General features: G+C 42.2%; 1 pseudogene; it reads right to left on the minus strand.

Annotated features, from left to right (window-relative positions):
* Positions 1-1,131: 1,131 nt before the first annotated feature.
* LOC146065329 (5S ribosomal RNA) lies at positions 1,132-1,251 on the minus strand (annotated as a pseudogene).
* Between the last annotated feature and the right edge of the window lie 21,623 nt (positions 1,252-22,874).

The raw sequence follows: 22,874 nt of genomic DNA on the forward strand, positions 1-22,874 counted from the left end.
ACGGCGGAGGGATGCTGCATACAGCAGCATGGAACTGCCTTCAATCTTCCAGATCTTGTCTGCCAAGTCTATTTCTGCTTTAGACAACGGTGCTTGGGGATTGAATCTGGATTGAAGGCAGTTAGTTAACAATGCTCGATTCAGATTAGTTTTCAATTCGATTTTGCTTCTAGCAGCAAATTCAAATTGAACTGTTTGTACACCCCATTAGGAGACTTCAAGCATGCACTATGGTGGTTTTTAAAAGTGACACCTGGTGGATGAACAACAATGTTGCACTCAAGGGGAACTCAATTCTGTACACTGTGACTGTATATGCAACCCTGTGACATCGTTCAGGCATACTTAATGAGACCAGATTTTCCCATGACACCCCATATGTATGATGTAAGAATAACTTCAATAAACACATTGGGGATGATTAAGAGTTGCGCACAATTCAGCAGCTTTGTTTGAAATAAATGAAAATTTCGATTTTCACCCATATTCAGTTACAGTTCATATTTGCTTTTGCAACATCCCTATGTATCAACTTGTGATAGTAGCAGCCATCATTGTCATTACTCATTTGTCCCGGCTCTATCTAAGAGAGTCATCCAAAACATCCAAATCTAAATCAACAAAGCTGCAATGACACACCCTCAGAACTTGGCCTACTCACTGTATGAGTGTGGGTTTTTGTTTGCTCAAGGGAGGGCAAACGTAAGACAGAAAAAGAGCTTTGTGGGCGCACTCTTGTATTTGTAAATATGGAATTAAATTTAAACTTAACATTTATTTCGATCTTTTAATATATATTGACCAAGGTTAACAATGATAAAAAAGAGAGTATAAGGAGTTAGAAAAGGGTACCAATAGTATGACAAATATGAAAGATATAATATGTAGAATGTTGTGTGATGGCACCTTTCACTTTTCACACTTTACTCTCCATTCAGCGCACTACGTCCTTATCATCATTGACATGTGGACAATGTGATTATGGGCGAAAATGAATGGTTTTGATCACCTATAGGTTCGGATCACCTGTAGGGATATAGATTACCCCAGCAGCAGTATGTTGGTATTATCACAGCTTGTATTGCTCATGCAGTAGGCGTGTCCAGTGCAATTATCTTAGGGATACCTCTATTCATACCACACCAGATGTTCTTCAGGGGTCCCCCACAAGAATACTATTCTGGCCCGTCACTGATTAGCTTCCAAGTTCGGGAAGTGTTTGGGCATTTCCAGTGAGGTATGGTGGTATTTTCTGAGGTTTTTATTTCCCAGAATAGAAATTGCCTGGTTGACTGCGGATTAGAGCATTTATAGCTGACTGGATACCAAAATTGTGTGGACACCAATGGACTTGCAGCTAAATATGTATCACTTCAATAATTACTGCAAAAATGACATTACAGAGAGAGAAAAGAAACATACGGAAGGGAGGGAATGGGGGGAGAGGGATGGGAAGGGAGAAGTGGGGAGGGTAAGTAGTGGCAATTAGTGATACAAGAGGCAAAATTGCCTATTTAGTATGGATGATATTTAAGTTTAATTAGAGCTGTTAATCAAGTCTGCGGGGTTCTGGTAAACAGGGGGTTAACTGCCTGTGAACCAGGTATGACCTGCCTGCTTGTTTCTGGTGGTCAATTCCTCTTAGTAAGCAAAGGGGGGTTTATCCAGTATCCACAGTTCTATATTACAATACTGCTGTCCCAACAAAGTATTTCAGCTCCGACAAAGGGTTAAATACCTCCGTGTCAGATATAGCCAGCCTGCTAATTGCGGATGGTCAATTGTAATTCACTAAATTGTGTTATCCTGTATCCACAGTCAAAAGTTTACAACAATGCTGCCCCACAAGTAGCTAAGCTCCGATGCTGGCTACTGCAGGAACTTGCTGACAGTATTCGTTTAAACACTGGTTACTATGTATGTAGGTGTAATAGTAGCAGTTCCTTTAAGTAAACAGAAGTGTCACTCCTCTGCCAGACGCAGATGGAGGACACTGGTACCTGGGACGCCGCCGGGCGTCAGAGTTTGAAGTCTGGGCAGGTCAGAGGTACGGCTGGTTGGGGGTTGCAGAGTGGAAGGTCTCTGTATGGGTAACGCCGCTGCTGCTGTCGCTGGGGTGTCAGTAGACACGTGTTTCGCCGGGATCGGCTTCGTCAGTGTGCGCCATCTTGGTTGTGGGCAGTTTGCCCTATCTTTTGTACGTAGTTCATCCAATCACCACTCTATTTTTTTGATTGATGCCTCAAATAGCCTATGAGAGGGCACTGGTCACTGATTAGCCTGAAGCTATGGCTGAAATTATATGCCGTTTTTCACTGTGATTAACATAGTCTATTAAGGCTAGTTAGTGACATTATTAAACTAGCGTGGTAGCATTAATTATAGGAAATAGACAACTTGGATTGCATATTGGTGGGGTTTGAATTACCCGATATGGGGTGTGTGCATTCCCCTGCCATAATAGTTTCTGGGTCATTTTTAAGGATTAATTGATTGATTGGGTGTCTGGAGGGTATATTTGACATGATGCTGTATTAATTTTATATTATGGAATAAATATCATTGGGAACTATATACAGAAAAGGAAACAGGGACATTATATAGTAATAACCATGAAGTTATCTTGATAATGGGAATATAAATATGAAATTAAGTGAAAATATGTTAATTAAAATGAAAAAATTAAAAAATTTTTAATTAAATAAATTAAAATAGGTTTTGGAATTGATGACTATTAATAAAGAATTGATAAAAATAGTTAAAAATTATCTAATAGAAAAATGTGTATATATATAAAGTGGTGAAATAAAAAATGAAATATATATATATAAAATATATAATATATAAAAAATATATATTATCAATGTGGGAAATGAGAGGCCCTAAATGGCCCAGTGAATAATGTAGAATAGTGGGCATAATTGTGAAAGTGACTATGTGATGATGATTTATGGGTGTGGGTCCTGGGTATGGCCATGTGAGCGTGACAAAAATTAGTGAAGGGAAGAAAAAACGTGGAACAAAAACCAGACTGGTGTGAAAAGAGAGGAAATATATATATATAAAATATATATATATATATTTAGTGGTGTGATACCCAGGATGCTGTGGTATGTATGTGGCTAGTGGTAATACTATGATACAGTTACCCGTATAAAGGGTATTACCCGAAAGACTATAGTGCTAATACTTAAATATCAAGTGAGATGCTGGATAGAATAGAGTGGGGTGATAGGATGTGGTGGGTGCTACTACCTCATGAGGACAGAGATTAACCTTAATAGCGTGCTGATTAATTGATAATGGTAAAATTTGCATAGAGCTGAAGAGAAACACTAGTATTCAGTTATACGTGGATAGAAGTGGAGCCTAGCTGCATGGTTCACAAATAGGAGTTTTTTATCTGAGAAATGCCCCATACTTGATGTCTTCATTGAGGCCATTGGGTGCTAAGGATCCCAAACGGAAAATCCATTTGCCTTCTTTCTGAAGCAGTGTTTGGTTGAGGTCCCCACCTCTGAGGCCCAAATGTATTTGCTCAAGGCCAAATATCTTGAAGCTGGTGGAATTTCCTGCATGTTTTAAAAGGAAGTGTCTGGCTACAGTTACAGTACAGTTAATTGCTTCATCTTTTTTATGTCAGCTTGGGCATTCCGAATGTTCCCTAGATGTTCAAGGGCACGTTGTTTTAACATCCGACTCGTCATCCCAATGTATAGGATGTTACAATCGCATGTGATGCAGTATATCAGGTTCTTGCTTTTGCAATTGAAGTATCCTTTAATATTGATCAATTGTCCATACTTGTCCTTCATGGTTGTTATTTTTTGATATGTTGGCAGATTTTACAACCCCCGCAGGGCAAGCTGCCATCCGGGAAGGTGTTTTTTGTTCTTGGTCCCGAAAAGTGACTGTGCACCAATTGGTCCTTGAGACTGGGTGCTCTTCTCCAGCTCATATTGACTCTACTGTCCAGTTTCCTGGCTAGGTCATTGTCACTCAGGATGATGGGCCAGTGCTTCTGTATGATATCTTTGATTTCACGCCATTCAGCACAAAAATTGCCAACAAATCGAATTGTGGTGTCTTCTTTTTTGTTTGCGGGTTCATCTTTTTTGAAGAGGATCTGTGATCTCTCTACCTCAGCCACCGTTCGTTTTGCCTTCTTGATGGATCTTTTGGAGTATCCCCTTTCCACCAGTCTGTCGCTGAGATCTTTACAATTGAGTTGGTATACTTCTTCGTTGGAACAATTTCTGCGGAGCCTTAAAAATTCTCCTTTAGGAATATTAGCAATTGTAGGTGGGAAGTGTGCACTTGAATTATATAGCAGGCTATTGGTTGAGGTGGTTTTTCGAAAGAGTTCCGTATTCACCATATTCCTTTCACCTCTGTATATCCTTAGATCAAGGAAGGTTATACTGGAGCGGCTGTATTCAGATGTCAATTTCAAGTTGAGTTGGTTATTGTTCAGGTGTTCCAGGAATTGATGTAACTGTGCTTCGGAGCCCTTCCATATCATCAGAATGTCATCTATGTACCGCATCCATGCGGTTATGCATTCTTCATAGATGTGGTTATCCTCGTGAAAGACGAACTCCCGCTCCCACCATCCAAGGAAGAGGTTAGCGTAGGTGGGGGCACAAGCCGCCCCCATCGCTGTGCCCCTCCCCTGGATGTAGAAGCGGTTGTTAAACGTGAAATAGTTTTTGTGCAGTACGAAATTCATTAGTTGTATGAGAAAGTCCTGGAAGTCTCCATACTCCTCCATTTGTAGAAAATATCTGACCGCTTTCAGGCCCAAGTCATGTCTTATGCAGGTGTATAACGCTTCGACGTCCAGGCTTACTAGGATCTCCGTTTCATCTAAGCAGACATCATGTAACTTCCTTAGGACGTCAGCTGTGTCCTGTACGTAGGAGGGAAGGGCCGTGACATGTTGGCGCAGGTGTGTATCTAGAAAGATGCAAGCCTTTTCAATGAGTGCTCCATTTCCCGACACTATTGGGCGTCCTGGTGGTTCAGTGATGTGTTTATGGACCTTCGGTAGTAAATAAAAGGTCGCTGTGCGGGGATTTGGGTTTGCCAAGAATTGATGTTCTGTTTTGGTGATAGTCCCGTTCATTAATGCATCATGGATGATTCTATCGTATTGTGCTTTGAAATTCGAGGTTGGATCAAAGAGTGTCTTCGTATAGCACGTGGTGTCATCTAGCTGTCTATTAACCTCTTTCAGATATAGATTGGTAGGCCACAGAACTATGTTCCCCCCTTTGTCAGAAGGTTTGATTTCTACATCAGTCCACTGCTTAATTTCCTGGATTGCTTGGTGTTCTTGTTTGGTAATATTTCTGCTGTATCTGGTGTATTTCTTCTTTTCATGTAATTTGTCCAGGTCCCTTGAGACCAAATTCGTGAATACTTTCACCTCTGGGCATATATTGACCGGTGGAAAGAAGCAGGACCGTTTCTTACACAGTGGCCTTGTAGTTGATTCTGGGGGTTCAGTATTGCCTTCCAACTCTTCCAAAGCCCTGATGGCTTCTTGTTCTTGTTCCGACCAGGTGTCCGTTGGTAGGGACCCATCTTTTTTGGCATAAAATTTTGTGAGTAGCAGCTTTCGACTAAAAAGTTGAAGATTGGTTTCCCATTGAAAACGATCGAAGGTGCTTGTGGGGCAGAAGGTTAATCCTTTCTGTAGCACATTCCTCTGTGCATCTGATAGTGCATGTTGAGATAAGTTTAATATCTGTAATTTGGATACTTCGGATTCTCTGCTTCCCTGCCCCTCAGAGGGTAACGGTTCGGTGTCCGTGGTTCCCATCTGGTGAAGTCCCTCCTTCTTCTTCTTTTTGGCACGTCTTGTTTTTCTTTTGGACCCCTGTTTCCCCGGCCAAAGTCTAAAAAATGGCCCGAAGCTGAGTAGTCTGTAGGTTGGTGGTATTGACCTTGATTGCTGGGTGGTCTAAGTGTTGGCTCGTCCCCTCGATGGGAGTTATCGTCACTCTGATCGTCTGCGCTTGAGAAATCGGTTTCCGATGTTGATGGTTGATATCTTGGTGTCCCTCGGTTATAGTTTCTTCTTCCCCAGTGGAAAACGTGCCCTGTCTGGAAATCAGTCTGGTCTCTATAAAACTTACTCTTCTTAGGTGATCAAAACCATTCATTTTCGCCCATAATCACATTGTCCACATGTCAATGATGATAAGGACGTAGTGCGCTGAATGGAGAGTAAAGTGTGAAAAGTGAAAGGTGCCATCACACAACATTCTACATATTATATCTTTCATATTTGTCATACTATTGGTACCCTTTTCTAACTCCTTATACTCTCTTTTTTATCATTGTTAACCTTGGTCAATATATATTAAAAGATCGAAATAAATGTTAAGTTTTAATTTAATTCCATATTTACAAATACAAGAGTGCGCCCACAAAGCTCTTTTTCTGTCTTACGTTTGCCCTCCCTTGAGCAAACAAAAACCCACACTCAGTTGTTATACTGAAATCGTGGGCGCACCACCAATCTATGACTATCAAAATTTAATTAATATAGTCCTCATGTTGGTCATCAAAATGAACTAATAACCAATTAATCTACGTCAGTGCGGCTCCAAACCCTACCCCACATTCCTACTCACTGTATGTACAACTACCCTATTGATGCTCAGGTACACCTATTCATCTGCAAGTGGCCAAGTTGCGTACCATGTTGATTGTTTCTCATAGCTGCATACTTTATTCTTGAACTTGCAGTTTGCTCAATGTTAAAAATAAAGATCCATTTGTAGAATGTAGGTCTGCTATAGTGCTTGACATACTGGTGTCCATAGCAAACATTTAGGACACAACTACAGTTTTTACTTTCCTAGCCCAAATATACAGATGTACCTTGCTTATCAATGCAATGTTCCGTTCACTTGTGCCAATTTGTTGCCAAATTTGCTGCGCCAAATTTGCACCCATGAAGAGGCTCCTGTGGCTTTTCCATAAGCCACGGGAGCAAATTAGAAGCACACACATGATGACAGGATTACATCTATCATAGCGGGAGTAGCACGTGGTGATTGGTATGGCAATGATGAGCGTGGCTACATCTGTACTGCTTATTTTGAGACCCTATTATACATTTACTTTGCCATGAAATTAAAGCAACATCAGAACATGTGTGACTATATTTAATTTGAATGTTTTCATCACATTGGTAGAATTTATTTTTTTAAAGATAATTTTCCATATTAATTGCACCAGGAAAGAGCAAAAAGAAGTAAAGATAAAGTAAAGTAAAGATCAAAACTTAATATATGTTCCCTAAAAGCATATGTTAAAGTTATATTGCAACTTTTTCCCTGGTGAATCTCCTTTTTAATTTCTTGGCCAACAAAATTAAATGTACTTTTAAGAAAAACATGTGACACAATAATGCCCCTCATTCCAATTTAACTGTGAACACCTTCATACATTCTGTTTTTTTTCATGTACAGTGCTTCCTGTATAACAGGTGCATTTACACAAAAAACGTGCATAACGTAAAAAAAATGTATTTTGAATTGCTGGCTGCATTTTATAACTTCCTAAATAACCTTTAACAAAACAGTTTGTAAAGGTCACAGTGAAAAAGTTTTTGAATTCAAAACAGAATTATATTAATACTGTATATCATATCTAGAAAATGTGTCTTTTAAAATGTCAATTTTGAACAATAACAGAATATTTAAACATAAGATTTTACCAAACAAAAATGAAACAAATTTATTTTACAACAAAAATCTCGATAAGTTACAGGATTTCTGATTTAAAATCAATTTATCACAAGGGGTCGGATGCAGAGTTGAAAATGAAAATTAACCTGTATAAAGAGAATTTCACATCTTTAAATGTAACTGCTCCTAGGTGTGAGTCTGGTCTACTAGTCACTGCATAATTGCATGTCTGCATGTACGCTATACCTGATACATAAGATAAGCATATACTGTACTGTAGGCAGGCAATTTGTACCTTAAACCATCCTTTCATCTATTCCACTTTCAGTTGGAGTACAAATAAACTAGTATCCTCTTCATACAACTATACCAAAATGTATCTATCATATCCAGATATCTCACCACCTCTGCTAACCCTACCTCATAGCTAAGGTGGTCACCCTCTAGACTCTTTTTCAACCATTTGTGAACATGCAGCTTGTTCTTCAATCTTATTGTTTTGTCAGTTTTTATTATAACACCTCTGCACTTCGTTTAACATTGTGAAAGATTTGGATTTCAAGTGACCTTTACTAGATGTTGTAATGGGATTGTCATTAGCCTGACTTGTTTCACATGTTTTCTCCATTTCCAAGTGTTTCCAGGCTTGCCTGTGTCCATTCTGCTCCTTTAGCAGCATCACATTCCTAGTTGATTATTCATCTGTGAGGATTCCTGTCTGCTGAAGTAATCACAGGCTACTTCAGGTTGTTTGCATTCTAGGCTCCTCCATGTTGGAGACCATCAGCTGACCTGGTTACTTGAGTCAGAACCAAGGTAATTCCAGGCACTTCCTGGTTCTGATTGATGCTGCGGCTTGCAGACAATCAGAGACAGGAAAGGGGGATATAAGTCAGGGTTCAGGCCCAGCCTCCTTGCCTTGAGTTCCTGCTCCTGAGTCAGAGAGTTCCCAGGCTACTAGCTACCCAGCATTTCCAGTGAATTCATCTCTAGTGTCCTGCTGCTATCTGGCTATCTCTCCACCTACAGGTCACTCCTGCGTATTTCATCCCTGCGGTAGAGTGTGCCCAGCCATCCACAGCAGAGGTCGCCACTGATTCTGGGTAGCTATTCCAACTAGCTCCCAGGCTAATTACTCATCTTGGCTCCCAGGCCAATCTACTGTTATTGTGTCAGTGTTCTGACTGTGAACAACGCGGGTCGACCATCAACTGCGGTTTTGCTCCAGAGACTATTACCATCTATGTCCTGACTGCCAACACCCCGGGTCAACTACCAGCTGTTGTGTTTACCAGAGACTGTTACCATTCCTTTCCTGGCTGTCGACATCTCCCAGGCCATCGACACTCCTCCAGCTCACAGGCCGACAACCATCATCTGCTCTCAGGCTGTTGACACTCCGGCTCCCAGGCCAACAATCGTCATCGGCTTCCAGGCCGTCAACGCTCCTCCAGATCCCAGGCCGACAAGCTATCCCCGGCTCCCAGGCTGTCAACAAGCTCCCAACCTGTTGAGAAGCTATCCCTGGGTCCCAGGCCGTCGACAAGCTATCCTCGGATCCCAGGCCATCGACAAGCTATCTTCGGATCCCAGGCCGTGGACAAGCTATCCCCGGCTCCCAGGCCGCCGAAAAGCTATGCCCAGCTCCCAGGCCATTGACAAATTAGCTCCGGCTCCCAGGCCGTCGACAAGCTATGAAGAGAAAGTCAAGAGAGTGACTAAACCCAACAAGGTTTTTTGGGGAACACTTGTGAAGTGATATGTGGATATGATATGATGATGGCAACTAAAATGTAACTTTTATTGATTAACACTAAAATAAATTAGACGTATAAAGGTGTATAGAACACATACACCTTACTAAATGGTAAATTTCTCCATGTGAGGGTAGCAGATTACGGTACAAATGACTGGATCTTAATTGTTGCTACTTGGTGCAGAGTGAAAATGATCACAAGTAATTGCTACTCATGATACATGTACCAATTGTTTTCCAATACAATCTAAATGACAAAACAAAAATACAAATATACCAAATACAAAAATACAGGTAGGTATGTACTTAATGCTACCCGGAATGGACGAGATAACAGTAGTGGTGGTGCAGGACACACCCATTTGGCTAGAATATTTTGTAAAGCAAAATTGAAGAGTGTGAGGGAGAATAAGGAATCAAGAGAGGAGAAAGATAGAAATCACAGGCATCATAAACTCAATGTAAATGCTTCTGCTGTTATGGTGATCTACAGCACCGGCTATTCCCTGTTAGTTCCCCAGACTGGTACTTTGCTGACCCATCACTGCTTAGCTTCTAGGTTCAGATGGTTCCAGGCGATTCAGTGTGGTATGTCTGTAGTGATGGTAATGAGAGAGCACCACTGTATCTGAATGAGCAAAGACGTGCTTCTGCTGTTGGTCCTGCCACAAGGTATTCCCCCTGTTGTGGTTTAGTCAATGAGAGAGCCACTAGGGGGTGATAGCTTGATAGATAAGATGGGGGGGGCAGATGCCTGGACCCCACTTCTATGTCCACAATCTTACCGTGTATAGGATTGTGGATGAGAGAGAGGGGATTGGGCAATCCTCCCTAGATTGACAAATGGTGGAATGGACAGTAAAAAGATAAAGGCAAACAGTTGTATATAAAAATGGAGAAGGTGAATGTACCCTCAGTCCAAAAGGATGGATAGTGTTCTGGGTGTTAGTGTTAATTAGTTCTGATCACCCAGTTCACCCCGGGGGTTGTTTAAGCACTGTTGATGATTTAATTAGACATGTATAATAGCTGTGGGCCTGATCACAAATTCACACCCTTTTTACAGGGGAGAAACAGTCTCAAGGTTATTTGCACCTTGTGGCTGCCTCCACCTGATATACATCTGATTATAAATGCAAAATGAAATTTGCGGCAGTACTCCTAGGAAATCAAGATAACAATATAATGACAATTATGAGCAGTCTGGAATTGTGCCAATAATTCAGGTCATGGACGGCGCCGTTGAACACTTTACAATGGTAGATCAGTAGTCAATAGCCAGGTATAGTGGGTCCTTCAATTGTCAGCACAAATGTACGAGGAGTCACAGACCGCGCTAATGTGCCCTATCACAGACAAAATCTCTAAGCTGTGTAGGTGGCCTGGTTTAGAGATAGAGGTGCTGTCAGTGCCTAACTTCAGTCGTGGAGAGTGAAGGCTGGCGTACGGAACTGCCATGTGCCGGATCTGGTCACTGGCTTAGCCCAGTTTTACCTTGCTTGGATGTTGGTGGAGTTAGCCGGACACCGTTGTGGCGTTTCTGTAGTGCGGCCGGTCTGAGGGTGTCCAATGGGGGGGGGGGGGGGGTGTCCTGCGCGTCGGCAGACATGTGTTTCGCTCGGGGGTTTGTGGGACCATGCTTCAGTGAACAAGCCCCTGAGCGAAACACATGTCTGACGATGCACAGGACACACCCCCTATGTTTTCAAAAGAGACACTTACAATTGGGAGAGGTATCAGTAAAGCAGGAGACGGTCGGTTTGAACAAGCAGCACAAAACTGAGAGACTTCAGCATAAACACTCAGCCAATAGAACTGGGACTTTTACTCTCCACCATCTTACCACATCCCAAATGACCACCCGGGGAGCTGCATGGGCCAAAACCAATACCTGTTTTAGGAAAGGGTCTGGGACCACCAACTGTCGCACCACCTCCCCCATTTGTTTGTGCTTGTCTAGATTATATAAAATCATTCCAAGCAACACAAAATGGGGATTTTTCAAATTTGTTACATATGACAACATGACACCATTCACTGAAAGAACATTTTCAAAGGCCCTTTTTAAAGCAGTATCTTCCCGTTGAACCTTTCTTAAATCAGGCTGAGGTGCAAGGGGAAGTGACAAGAGCTCTTCATTAATACCACTTAACTGGACCTCAGGACACCTAGCCACAATAGTATTGACAGGTTCATCTGAATTAATAGGCACATTAGCATGAGCAGGCATATTAACATTTACATGCACATTACATTCAGTATTGTTATGGGAAGGGATCTATTGTCCCACCAAAACATGATGAGTAAAGGCCCATACACACTGGGTGACTTTGAGCTGAAAGTCGCTCAAAACAGCAGGTTTGAGCGGCTTTCAGCTCAAAGCCGCCCAGTGTGAATGGCCCAGCAATGAGCGGTGAGTGCTGCTGTGCACTCCTGCAACATCTCCAGGAAAGCCATTCATCTGCTGGTTATACCAGCAGATGAGCGGCTTTCAAGATGGCTTTGCATAGAGCTCCGCTATGCAACGCCGTCCTCCCCCCTCCGTCAGCGCTGGGCTCGCTCCGTCGGTGCCAGGCCGGGGGAAAGCCGCTCAGTGTGTATGCACTGAGTGGCTTTCCCCCCATCGATAAATGCGATCATCGCTGTCCATACACAAAGGGCATAGTCGCCCAGTGTGTATGGACCTTAAGCCAATCTCTCTGAACCCTTCTCCTTTGTTTCTTAGATTAAGGAACCTTTACTTGTGACAGAAACAAATCTGGGGAAAAAGGAAAAGTCTCTCCAAGGTTCACTGCAGGCACCTGTTCCTCTGGCAAAACAAGGCCCCAGAAGTGAGGCTAGTCACAACCTATTAACACAGGGGCTGGTAACCACAGACAAACACCCACAAGTCATTTGGCAGTCTTTCCCCTGATCATCAAAGGGACCATGGTGGTAGGAAAGGCCCGAATATCCGCATGTACACAACAAATGCAGACTCATTCATGGGGCAACAACAGCTCTGAAGACAACAGATCCCTTTGTATCAGGCTAGTAGCAGAGACAGAGTCTACTAAACCCTCAACCAGTCTATTCTCAACCTGTACATGTTCCTGGATCCTAGGTGGAAGAGGACAAGTCCCTAAAACTGTAAAGACACTGAAAAAAGAACAATACTTCTGTGGACATACCCACGCTTGGTGCCCAACTTGGCCACATGAGGAACCAACCTGCGCTGGAGTTGTCGGGGAAAGTTTCCAACTTCTGGGAAACGAGCAGCCAACGCCTTCCCTGCAAAATTACCTCTTGGCCAAAAAAACCCTTTACGCATAGCAAAGGGAGGAGCTGTGGACCTCAATTTTTGAGGTCAGCACCTGAGAGGGAGTCTGGCATCTATCCGGATCCTGGCATGGGGACCCCTCAATGACAGACGTGGAGATTCCAGCGTAATTAAAGTAGAAAGGTTCTCCATATCTTCCTGAACCAGCAATGCATTTTCCACTAGCCAGAATGCAGACTCTAACGTGTCAACTCGATGCAGCTGGACCCAGCAAGCAATCTTGGGAGGAAGGAGAGCAGTAAATTGTTCCAAGGTGATCAACTCCACTAGCCAGGCAGAATTATTTTGGTCCGGCTGGAGCCACTTAACAGCAAGGCTGGCTAGCCTCTGGGCCACAACACGTAGACTCAGGATCCTTTGGACCATGCATGCAAGATAGCAACCCTTTCAAAGGTTGTAAGAAAGGCCTCCACATCACCTGAGTCCTGCATTTTGGGGAGCACTGGAACGTTCACTACTGTTTGCTGCTGTTTTAAAAAAGTCCAACATCTGTTGCATAACACCCTGCATGGTCACTTGTTCAAGTTCCTCTGCACAGGACACACTATCCCACTTCTGACATGAAATTATTGGGTAAGTTTCAGATGACCAATGGGAGGCAAAGGTATTGTAAACAAGTAAGCTTTTTTCCAGCTCTGACAGGCATAGCCACTGTAATAGCTTATTACAAAGGATACCATTAACAGTACACCTATAACAGTTCAGCTTACTTGAAGGTAGCAGTGCAAACAGGCAGAGTATTCACAGCAGTATCAGTTTGCTTATTCCTCCAGGACAGAGACAGTGTCGTGAACCATTTATTATGGCTCATTACTGTCATGTCAGTTCTGTGGTCTTCCAGTTTGTTTCTGGTAATGGACTCTCTGGTGGAATTCATTGGTGAGTCTGTGCCTTTTGCAGCTCATTCATCTGTGAGTTGATTTATGCTCAAGACTGGGAGGTAGACCTTATTATCGCAGCTTGGGAGCTGGGCTGGATCTTTTACAGGTGTTTTGATCACCTGAGCCCTTCTTAAGGCATTCTCCCCAGCACTAACCTGCCAGTGATAGTTTCCTGTTCCTTTTGCAGATAGTTGCAGTCTTCTGTTACCTGCTGGTCATTGCTCAGTTAGGAGCTCACCAGTTGTCTGCTTGTTTCTTGTTTGTCGCTCCCTGCGCTAACCCAGTGCCGCTTTTCCTGTCCCAGCCTGCTCTTTACCATCCTGAGCTGCTGGATGTCCCTTGATCCTGCTGTGCCTGCTATAGATCACGTAAGTGCTCCAGTGGAGCCTCGTTCTGTTCTTTCTTTAGTTATAAAGTTCTGGCAAGCTGCCATATCCTGCCAAGCTGCCATATCCTGTTTTCAGAGGTACATTGGTTCAGTTCTCCCAAATGTGGAGAGGCCCGTGGTAGTGGGTATACGCTTGGTTTGGGGTACCATTTATTATTGTATACTCTCTGTTTACTTTGGTGGGGTTTTGGTTGGACACACCCCAGTCCATTTGTATCTGGTGTCTGCGACTGGGTCACACTCCCCATCCTTGGCTTGGTGCAGTTAGGCAGGGTGTTCCTCCCACATAGCACTGTTTAGTTATATCTCTTCTTGACACTACATCTGACGATCGCCGTAGTCTTTTCACCACTTAAGACCTGGTTGAATCAGGGTTGGACAGGCCTAACTCGCTCCTTCGAATGCTGCGACTAAAGGAGAAGCCTAGCTACCCGCAGATTATGGTCATCTGTCCGAGGAGGTCAATAGAGTTAGCATAGGTTTCGCCGTGGCCGTTCTAAACATCGGTCCCGGCTGTGGGTTCACACCCAAAACCGTAACAGAGAGCTGCTAAAGGTGCAGTCTCTCCCACAAATTACCCACCACTAATTTATCTGGCCTGGTTTTTATACTTTACCTTAGCTGGTCTTAATTAAGGAAAGGGTGTGACTCCTCCCTGAGCTGCAGGTGATTAACCCTTTCCTCAGCATGTGGGAGAGACCCACTCTGCCAAAGACTGAGTATTATATTTAATGCTTACAAATGGTGACAGGATATTAGACATCTATGTGGGTGAGAACTGAGGATGTAGTGATCATCAAGCAGTATGGTTAAGTATAAAGACAGGGTCCAACTGCTGTCACACAAAAATAAAGGTGATGGATTTTAGGAAGACTTACTTTGCACATATGGGGAGATGGTTAAGGAATTCATTGGCAAATTGGAGGAACTTGAAAGAAATGCAGGAGGTGGGAAAAACGAAAAAGTGCATTAATGAAAGCAACAGACTTCTGCATCAAAAGTGTTAGTAAAAGCACTAGGAAAAAGAAGCCAGTGTGATTCAAATAAAAGGAATCAACTAGTGTTGAAGCAAATTAAATGTCCTCTAGTTCAAAATAATTACGACAAAGAGGTATATTTTGCTAGATGGAAGAAGACTTAGAAGGTGATCCTGCATGCAAAAGTGGTCCAATCAGTTGAAAGGAGAAAATCAAAGGGAGGAAAAAAGATACAGGATTTTCCTGTATTTTAAAAACCAACATTAGGTACTTTGACCAGTCCTGGTTTAAAAAATATAGGTTAAAACAGATGTAGGTGTTACCCATATTTGTAATGCCAACACTGGACTCCACAGCCATGGAACACGCTTATATTGGCCCCCCGACTATGTCATTAGCCTCCCCCCCAACTTGTTAGCCCTTGATGGAAATAATCCCTGTCTCTGAGTGAAGTGTAGATTGCTATAGTCTTTCCCACACACTTTTACAATCCATTTCTTTGTTTTATTACTCAAGTTTTGGCAGGTTTAAAATAATTGTTTTGAACTTGGTAACATTTTCCCACACAGCATACAGTATTGTTTCACTAGTTATGTGGCTGGTGGGTGAAGGAGTTTATTTGTCTTAAAGAATATTGTTCTAAATGTTCCCACTTATCTGTAATGATCATAATGAAAATAGCTAGCCACTTTGTTCATAAAAATAAATGTAACATTTATACAGTAGGTTGAGTCAAATGTTTCATGTGTAACATGTTTCAGTTGTTACTTATTCCAGTGCTTTACTTACTATTAGGCATTCATATGAATAAGGAGCTGATTATTACACTAATGTTCTCTGGTAGACCGAATATATTACACCTTATTTAAAGTTCACCTCCTCAGATGAAGCATTTTTTTAGCTTTTAGCAATCAGTAGCCATTTTGGGGTCAGCTCTGTCGTACTGGCATAACATTGTGAAAAAAACTAAATATAGCTCCGATGTGTTTGTAGAGCATGTAATGGCCCATTAAAGTCATGAACATCCTATCGGCAAGGTGTGCATATCTTGCTTATTATCCAGCTACACCTCTAAAGCTGCTCATTTCACAGCTACTACACACTTTTAACAGCTGTCTCTTAGTCTGCATCAGAAATCCGTAGAGTAAAACAGGTGGCAAAAGAATAACTTCTCAAACAAGATAAATGCATCCTGACACAAGTGCCAAAAAACTATGAAGTAATTGATGTAATTCTTTTTATAGCCTAATTAACCTTGAATGGATGGATGCAGTTTGGCCTGATGGGCATTTCATAGGGCATTTATGTTTTGACTAATCCCTCCCTTATCACCAGTCACTCCAAGTGTATAATTAATGCTATAAGTTCTGAATTAATGAGCTTTGTCATTTCTCCGTGGTCCTCTTATCATTCTATCATGACTAGGAAAAGCAAAGCACTACTGTATGTAGAGTCCACGTTATTTGCTTATACCTTCTCCTCTTTATACTGTACAATATTCAGAGTATCAACAACTATATAGTTCTTCTAGAACAAAAGTTCTGAGATACTGTCAAAGATAATTTATTCTGTGAAGGAAATATAATTATAAATCAGAAGGTTATTACTTTGTTTATTTCATAATTATATAAAGTCTTTGTATTTCATTAATTTCAGATTCAGTATGTCATGCTGGCATCAAATATGGATAGTTTGTGATTCTTATTTTTATTTCAATTCGTAATATTGATGTAATATTTGCATTTTACGGTATCATTAAACAACACCAACATTAAAGTGTTACTTCAACTGTTATACTATTGAAAAAAAACCTGAAATTACAGTACTACAATGTGAACGTAGATATGCAATACATTAGTTAACATAACTAAGCTATGCTTATAGTAACCAAACACTAGGCTTTTAAACTTTGATTTTGAGAAGAAGCTTAAAGAGGCTACAGTATTCCCTCCTTCCCTTACTGGAAGACTATGGATACAGAAAAAGTTACAATTGCATTTTATGAAGTCTATCAAGAAAGATTTTTCTAACTGTAAGTTGTATACAACAATCGGGAATATGTTTCTCTGGTCAAACATAACAATGTATTTGAGCCAGAACAGGTAACCTTCATAACATGGAGTATTACAAACAAGTTTCTAAAATAGAGTTCTGACACAACTTATGAATCAGTGCCATCTACTGCACCTCAAGTGTAGCTTTCCAAGCAGTACTCAGAAAGTAACTGTTGCCATTTTCCAACACGGAGAACCAGGCCCAACTACATGGGTGTAAAAAAGGAGGGCACATGAACCAGGCCATGAAATTCTGTAGGTCTCACGGTCTCATCCAACTCTCTGAGACCTTCTGCACTATGTGGATAGTAGGCAAAATATTCTGCATTTGTCTATAAGCCAATAGCTAAAAAAATCAAATGTGCAATATGTTTAATAAAAGACATGATGCAATAGCATAACATGACCTGGATGATGTGTCAAAGCTTAAATGAATACAACAATCAACGGACATACCCCAGGACTATGCAAATGTCTACAGTATGGTGAACCATTGCAGAGCTATTTGTAGACCAACCTGTTAGCTGTATCTGATAGTTGGGAATCATTGAGCTGAATGCTTTGGGGAATATCTATGCTTTTATATGTCTTAGCCATAAGTTACCCTATTAAATCACCTTTCGGCACTGTACTCAATCTATATTACAGACTTCTACTCCTGGGAGTTTTATTATAGCATTTGAAATGTACTCCTGGTTAAATGGGGGAAAGAGGATCAGCCTCCATTTTGTTAGGCTATTTCTAGTTGTAAGTGCCAACCACGCCGGTTATATGATTAATAGACATTTGATGTGTTGCTCGGACGTCGAGTGAGATATGATCTCCCATAAAAAGAGAAGGTAAATCTATTGCTTAGTTGGAGACGCACAGGAATTGTGGAAGGTCTATGCACCTAACCCTGTCTGCTTTTTTATCTTAGCAAGTACGAGGTAGGGGCCAAAAATGTCTGCTCCCTCAACTGGGAATGTGGTGCTTGGCAGAGATATCAAAGTTTTTAATGTAATAGAGATCCCAAAAGCAGCAGTTTCTGGAGATATATTGAAGCACATATTAATCTCTATGTGTTAAAAAGGTCCATGTGTACTTGGGGTGCTACTGTATGTGTACTGCTGGTAGAATGGCAGAGGTGGGTCTGTGTGTAATGTAATGTGACTGTTCTGTGTGTACTGAGGGGTAGTGTGAGAGAGGGATAGAGGCTGGGTATACTGGAGTGTAAAATCAGGGTGCTTTGTACACTGAGTGGGTGTTATAGAGGAGGGCAATGTGTGACAGTGCCCCTGTACTGTGTGGTGCAAGATGGCGTACCTTGAGCTGGACCCTCCGGCTTCCGATGTTCACCGCTTCTTCCTGGAAGACCTGTAGCAGGGGATAGGACAACCCAAGGAGACCCACAGAAGACAATACTATATAACAAATATTTATTTAGAAAGAAGATACCTGTACCAGTTGCTGCAGTGCATTTACACATATATGAATAGCAATGAAAAGGTTGCAACATGCAAAGCAGACACTTTATATCATTCAATAATAAAAGTAGTAAATACTCAATGGCCAGATTAAAGATAGAACAATTATGCAATAAATGACATCATAGCAATCGCAAAGTGCAAGAATAATATTACCTCACTAGAACACTACAGTACATATAACACTATGTCACAATATGTCCGCCAGATGGCGCTACACCTGACACATATGCATGCTCAACTGTAGTCCCGGGTGCAACACAGTCCCTGAGGGTGAATAAAGGTCCCACGCAGAACAAGTCCTCAATAGCGAATTAGGCACTAACTTAGTGTGCACACTACTTTTAGAGATATCAATAAAACGATCCTCACTCAGAGAGGGACAAGCCGATTCCCGTTACCTAGGGTAACCGCTTGTATTTAAAGGCAAAAAGACAGGCTTCAGGCACTCTCTTTTATAAAGCTCTATCAGCAAGGAGTCTCACTGGATGCCTGGTGCAGGGCTTTCAGAACAGCAATGGGACAACACAATGTCCCTGTAGCTGGGGGTGACTTGGGGGATCTGTGATGGGGCAATATGGGTACAGGCTGGGTGGGGTATAGAGCACTCCAGTACCTTATATGTTGCTGGCTCCTGCCAGTTAACCACCAGCTGTGCAGCTATTGTGTCTCCAGGTGCACCATGCCTAACCATGCGGCTCCCAGCTCTCTGTATCACGTGCAGGGGTATGGGTCTTGATGTGTGCCTCTCCACTGTTTTCTTCTCTCTCTCTCTCTGCAGGGTCACTCTTCTGCCTGCTTCCAGGTTCAAGCTACAAGCTGTCCTCCTCTCCCATTCCCTCTGGGCTGCTCTTCACATATCCAGCATACTGTACCACACTGCTCTTCTCCTCTCTGCCCACTTTCTCTCTCTCTCACACACTGCTGCTGGGATCACCTCTGACCTCCCAGCTTCCTGTCACAGGTGCAGGGTAGCAGGGACACTAGCTGAGTCTGTTAACCCCTCACAGCCCTGCAGCTTCCACAAGCAAAGGAGGTTTTTCCTCTGAGCAGCATTGGCTGCAATTAAAAATCTCTTTGGGGGCACAAGAGTACACCAGGGGTGGACTGCCACAAATGTGTATACTGAAAGCTATTATGGTTGGTGCTGTGTATATGGAGTAGTATTATGGGGGAGTTCTGTGTATACTGAATAGTATTATGAGGGGGTGCTGTGTATACCGAGTAGTATTATGAGGGGGTGCTGTGTATACTGAGTGGTATTTTGGAAGGTGTTGTGTTTACTGAGTGGTACTTTGAGGGTGTTGTTTGCACTGAGGATTATCTCAGATGTAACTACTGTATAAGGGGCGATAAATGCAAATGGGTGCACCTGCGTATTGAGAACCTATGGGGTGGTTTGGGTGAGCTGCAGAAAGCTGCAGGGTTACTCATCCTGCAACAAAAATAATGGATTGGATTGATCCTTTGTGCTTTCCCCTTGTGGTGGTGTTGCTAACTACTGATGTGACAATATAGTATTGAAGTAAGGTACTGTACACCTATGGGTGTATAGGCTGTGCAATGTAATTGTACACCTACAGTATGGCTGTGTTGGCTGTGCAAGTGCCAGTACAGGAAACTCCTGTGTGCATGTCAGTATGTATAAATTGAGACCTAGGTGACAAATCAGTAAACAATGTGCATATTAATCAATCACAATGTCATAATTACAATAGTGCAATGAGCAAAGGAAATCAGTGGATAGTGGACACAATGGCAAGGTTGGCACAATTGAGTAATTTTTTTTACTCCGTATGCACAAACTTAGATTATCTATGATGGACACAGTGAGGACATAGTGTTAATAGACAGAGTATTTGTGGAATGTAATAAAGGATGTCGAGTAGATATGTCATGACTCTTTTGGGGGACGTGTCTCAGACTGCAACTTTGTACACAGTTGTAAAGACCCTGGTATCTTAATACTGACAGCCTTCGATGTGTGTCTGCTGCTGTTCTTTTGTAAGAAAGTGACAGATTAGAGACGTTGGCAGAGGGCGAATCTATAAATAATGATATACTGTATATTTATATCCAAGAAAAAGAAGAAGTAGGGGCTGCAGATAGTGTTTAAAGCACAATGGATTACTTAGAAAAAATCACAGATACATCTAAAGAGTTAAAAACTGGCATATCAGGGACAAACATGCTTGTTGGTAGAAAATGGTTTTAAGTAGGTCCCAGCTTCTGATACCCTCTGGATGCACTAACAGGTAGTTTGACCCTGATATGCAGTTTTTTACCCTTATTTAGCATAGGGGTTGTGCAGTTTTCTATGGTATTACTGATGTCGGCATACAAAGATACACAAAGGCTGAACGCGTTTACTGTAAACACTGAAAGTGGGTGTCTCAAAACCAAATATTAGGATGTACAAATTGTAGTGACATTAGCATAAATGCCCTGATTCTAGTTTGATCAGTCCCCTGCATGTTTGCATGGGGGGCCAATGTAGAAGCTCTGCCCAAGCACATAATGTAATATGTGCATATGCAGGGCTTCTGTGCAGGTGCCTTCGCTGACCTGCACAGTCGGCGTGGCACTTGCATGGGGGAGGGGGGGCAGAGGTGAGGTGGGGGGGGGGGGGGCTGTGGCAGAATTGGGACATGGGAACACCCATGCAAATCCATTTAAATGCGGCCATGACACAGTGTGCCGGGGGTAAGCGGCTGACATCACATGACTGCACTGTCTTTATTCCAGAGCCTACAAATATAATTCTACACTGCGAGCCCAGGAGAAAGCATTCGATGTTCGATGCCATCAAATGATTTCTCATGCTCCGGGCACATGTGAAGGGATGTGTTTTCATAACACATGGTTGCGAGGGGTTATGGCAGCATTTTTTGGCGGGGCAGGCACTCTGAAACTGGTAACCTGTGATCTTTGCAGCTTACTGAGTCAACCAGAATCCTGCCCAAAGTCTCAGACACAATTGCAGCAAAAGACACAAGGAAGGCTGCAGCTACCTGCAACTCAGAATCAGGCCCCATGAGGAGGGAGAATCCTGCCTCCTCCACAGACCAAACCTTGTTTAGGTCTGCTTTCATAAATATCCAGGGTTGGTTGTCGATCCCAATTCGCCCTGCTGAGAACCCAATATCAACACTACTGTAAGTGGCTGTCTTGCTGAGCTCCAGGAATTGATCATTTTTAGCTGGCTAAGACTGAATCCTTATAATGTAGAGGGCCTTGTGATAAAAGCTAACCATGAATAGGACTTTTCTACCAACAAGCTCAACAGTGGTAGGGAAAAGCTTGAGACAACCGGAAAGTGTTGAGTCTTTTTTTTTTAAAGAATTCTCTGCAAGGCTTGTAGTTACGAACAACATTCACAAGTCTCTCCGTTCACAAGTCAGTGGTAGAAAAGGCCTCCCTTCATCTATCATTTTAAATTAGGCACAGTTCTCTGGACTTGACTTCATGATCTGGGTTGGAACCAGTTCGGATCTACCCAAATTTTGGAATTTTAAATCTAAACATTAGGTGTTGAAATGCGAAAAAATAACTTATTTTAGATGTTTTTATTGATTGTTATTAATGAGTTATCAAAACCAAATACTGAATATGAAACAGTTGAGAGGGCTTTTGACAGAACCAAAACACGGTGATGAATAAGGACCAAATCACAGAGGTCCACACACATCTAAACAGATATTTTAAAAATATTATTTATTGAGTTAATTAGATGCACATTCATTTTTTTTTTAGATTGATGACTGAGCTTGTCAAAATGAGTGTTTAAGAAATAAAATAAAAACACATATCAACTGATTTGAAAGCAAATACAGATATACGGTAATAGTATTTTCCACCAATAATGCAACAAGAAACTACATTTATAGATTCAGCACTTAATCTAAATACAGTCTTTATAGAAGAAGGGTGTTTCTCTGTTAGATTGTATGGACTAGTCTATGGGGTTGATGTTTGGGGTCTGTGCATGCATGAATATTTACATTTACAAACCTCAGGAGCCAGGGCCGGTGCTAGGCACCAAAGCACCCCAAGTGCATGCAGATGGGCAGGCCTGTGTGAGCAGGGAACCAGCAGGAGCGCTGAGTACAGGGGGAGGAAGAGGAGGCACAGTAACATAGGCCAGCAATTATGAGGAATAAAGTCCCAGCAGGACACAGATGGAGGAAATGAGCGAGTGGGAGGCTGTATAACAGCAGATAAATCCTCACAGTGGGGGTCCCGGACTAGTAACAGCCAAGTACATGGCATCATGGGAGGCTGTGGGAACATGCTGTAACTGTGCCATCATACACATGTATGCAGTCATCCG

Source organism: Crinia signifera, chromosome 3 (assembly GCF_055691185.1).
Source record: "Crinia signifera chromosome 3, ASM5569118v1, whole genome shotgun sequence".
NCBI lineage: Eukaryota > Metazoa > Chordata > Amphibia > Anura > Myobatrachidae > Crinia > Crinia signifera.